Consider the following 4223-nt stretch of genomic DNA (forward strand, 5'->3'; position numbering starts at 1 on the left):
GTATATTATGTCAGGCTTTACAACAACTGCAGCACCTGATAATGTTGTAGTTTCTCTTCCTCTTTCGATTACCCATCATGCACCATGGCTCTATGTATATATTTACTATCTGTATTCATATGTTTCCATTACGAGTACTTACTTTTTTCAATATTATTTAAAATATGGTTGCACTTCAATATCATCTATATTATGGTTGCTTACTTTACTATATTTTTAATTTCATATTATTCAATTTAATTTCACATCACTTACTTACTTACATTGCAATATTTTTCATACTATGGACACCTCACTTTACTTTACAGTACCTTTTATATAATGCCACTTTACAGTCATTCAGTACTTTTTGCACATTATCTGTTGTTTGCCTGTTGGTTTGCTTTTTATTTTGGAAAAAAGTTGCTGTAACAAGTGAATTTCCCCATTGTGGGATCAATAAAGTACTATCTAATCCAAGCTATAAAATGATGTATTCTTTGGGTTGGTCACATGTAATTTATGATTGCAAATTTGTGTTGGATTTTGCTAATGTTCTCAACGTAGCTCATTATCCTTAATTATTAATTAGCCCTTGGTTTGGGAGATTATAGAATGGATTTCTTTTCAGAAGTGTACAACCTTAGCAGCTTTGTGTGAGAGACTTGTGTAGTCTGGATCAATGGAAGTACATCTTCATGATGAAGCCTGACACATCTGTGTGTTGCTGATCTCACCCTTTGTTTCTGGAAACAACAACTAACTTTGAAATAGCAAGCAACACACTGAAAATGGCAAGTTATGAAACTAGTTTTGGACGGTGCAACGAGGGAGGCCGTTTTGGGACCGATTGGTGGGACTGCTGTGGACCAAGTACACAGAGATACACTGGTAAGAGCTAATGAGGTGTAACCACGTATCAGCTGATTTAAATAGCTGGCGTTGCTGTGTTGTTTCAACAGTTAACTTCATTTATTATTGCATGTGTTTTTTTTCTTTAGCGGGTTGTAAATGTTCCACCAGAACAGGTTCCTTCCCATTTAGCCGAGCCACCGTCGCTGCGTCCGGAGTTTAGCACCGCCCGAGACGACTGTGATTGGTTTAAAGAAATGAAACAACCGCTAGTCCAGAATGGGTGTCTGGACGTCTATTTCGTTATATTTGAGGATTATTAGAACCCATTGAGAAGCCAAAAGCAAGAAAAACACTAAGAAAATGTTGGTAGGGGGAAAAAACATACAAAATACATTGTTATGTGTTCTACAGCTTCCCTGCAGGTCCCAATGAAGCCATGTTGTGGGTTAATGCAGCCGCAGGGGAAGAGTACAGCAGAAAGGTAGGAATCCATTTCATGTTGCACCTTCCCGCTGTGATAACACACTGACCCTCCTGAGGATTTACCGTTACCGGCAGTAATGACGGTCACTGCTGTCAGAAATTAGCACGGAGTCAGGGCACCGGATGGGGATGATGGAGCAGAGACACCGTGAGACACGATACAAGGGGAAATGGAAGGGAGTGCAACGTGTCAAATGAGAGGCTGAATGGAACAAAGGAAAAGAGGGAATGAAATGAGAACAAAGAGGAGATGGTAGAGTAGATGAAAGAAAGTGGAGAAGGTGAACAAAAGAAAGAGGAGAATGAGCCAGCCATGCAGGCCAGTGTCCAATTCTGAACCTCACAATGGACACTATGTCCCAACGCTTAGCGCCAAACAGGAAGTAAAGTCTCCATGTAGAGAGCTGCAAAGACAGTCTTTGGAAGGGGATGGGGGGGTAGTGTGTCTGACTTTCATGCAGGAGACGTGTCTCAATGAATGTCTTTCTATTTATCTATTTATCGACGTGCTGATATAGTTCAAATATCCGTTATGTTAACATTTATGAATTGTGATTTTTTGTTTTACTTTTACTTTTTTATTCTGGTCTAGTTTTGTTTTTTATGTGTTTATCTCACAATAATATTTGCCACAATTACAACATTTCACCCTACAAAGGTTCACCAAACATGTACCATGCCAGTCATCCAAACTTTAATACACACACATATTTACCGTATGTGGAGCCTCACTTTGCCAGACGGGAGGAGGTCTGGTCACATCATTTTAATTAAAATGTCTATCTCTGTAGGGATCCTTTCCACAATGTTGTCACATACTTAGAATAATGATGTGAGTTTGTCTGCAGCAAAAACACTAAACACTTGTCCTGTTGGGTTACATTAGAGCCCGGTTCACGGCTGCTGGTTACAGCGTTCTCACTTAATACTGACCCGATTTCAAAACTTTTTTTGTCACTTAGACACATATGCATGGGAAAATAGGGTCCACATTGAAAGAAAATCTAAATAACCCTTCAACCTTTGGTCCATGTTTGAATCATTGATTTGGCCAGACTGAGAACTAACTTCTAATGCAGCGCCTCCTCTGTCTTGTGGCTGACGTGATGTTGTTGGTTATCTCTGGGTCTGGATGCCACGTCCTTGTGGAGCTGGAGGGATTAAGTTACAATTGGTCGGAGTGTTGCGTTGGTGCTCTGAACCTGATCATCCTGCCCTGCTTTGCCTCAATCTTGGTCCACCGCTGTCAACACAGACTGCTTGGGAGGGCTGAATTAGGTTAGAGTGACAGGTAGGAGTAGATCTTGTGCATTGTAAACTATTGACCTGTCTGGATCCATGTCTTCAAATCCGTTTTTCTATTACTTAGTGTGCGAGGAATTCATCTTCCACACAAAGGATCAGGACCTCCAGGTCCTATTAACATCCAAAAATGAAAATAGCGAGACAAATGACCAGAGATGTTCCGATACCAGTATCGGAAAAGCCTCTGATACGGGTGAATACTGGAGATTACACTCCAATCTGACATGTAACTTAGCCCTGAAGAAAATCCACTTTAAAGTAGTTCATTTTGTTCTTTTTCAGTTATGACTGACTGTCAAACTGGATGTTAAAGTTCTGTGGCATTTCACATGGAGAATATCAACAATGATTACAATCCCATCACATCCATACAGGGATAGTAGTATGCAGCTGTTAGAACATAATCAAATACACACTGGTGTCGGATCTGTGTTCGGTATCGGCCGATACGCAAGTCCAGGCAACGGAAAAGGCATTGGGAATGAAAAAATGGAATCGGACCATCTCTACTAACGACCCATGGTCAAGAAGGTAACGGGCACTTCACAAACACACCCTTATGTTTACGTTCAGGGAGAGGGAAACTGAGGAAAAATGTTTTTTTTCTTCCCCATATTCCCAATTACCAAGAAGGGAGAGTTTGTGGGTGGGGGGGGCTTTCGTATGTGTCTGTCTGTCCTCATCATCAAAGGAGAGCCGGCAGCGGCGGCCTGTTCTTTGAGAAGGAACAGAGGTCTTGCTGAGAAGAAAGAGAAGATGATGTGGCTAGTGAGCTAATTCAGCATCATTCACAGATCCAGGAAAAGGTAACTGGAGAGACGGCCACAATGGGACAGCCTCAGCAGGACCCGGAGCGCGTCAGGGCTCAAATCACTTTGATTTATGAGGAAATTACACGCCAGCCCTGACAGACGCCAAAAAAAAGAGAAATCTATTTTGCAAAGGGTTTTCAACATCTTGAAGCAGTTTAAACAAGATAATAGTAAATTATCATTACATAACAATAACATGACTTTCTTGAAACCAGGAATTGGGGTCCATTAAAGCAATTAAGGATGATTAGCAATGATTTAATTTTTTTTTTAATGGCATAATAATTATAATAATGTATACTTTGTTAATCCTGCAAATGAAAATTGCAATTCACACTCTGTTGTTATCACACACATTTCACACATGGCCAGAATTACACACACATGCTCAGTACCTATACATCCATAAATGGAGAGATGTAGAGTTTTTTTTAAGATTAGAATCTAACTTTTTGACTCAGTCATCGATTTACATTATATTTGGTTTACTTTTATTTCATTTTCTCCCAGCTAGTCTGGAACTCTAGCCCCCTCCCCATGGTGCTTTGGTTTATGTAATGAGTGGCAATGTACTGTGTACATGCTATTTTTTTCTTCTTCCTTGTCTTGTCTGTCCTAACGTTGTTTTAAATACCATGTGATTTCTGTTGCAACATAATTTCCCCATGGGGACAATAAACATGAACGAACAAACGAACAGGAAACCACAGGGGAATACGTAGACAATCTGATTAGAAATAGAGGAAATCTAAGGAAAACCTAATGTAATTATGTGAGATAAAACATCAC

This window comes from Etheostoma cragini, chromosome 8 (assembly GCF_013103735.1).
Source record: "Etheostoma cragini isolate CJK2018 chromosome 8, CSU_Ecrag_1.0, whole genome shotgun sequence".
Classification (NCBI taxonomy): Eukaryota; Metazoa; Chordata; class Actinopteri; order Perciformes; family Percidae; genus Etheostoma; species Etheostoma cragini.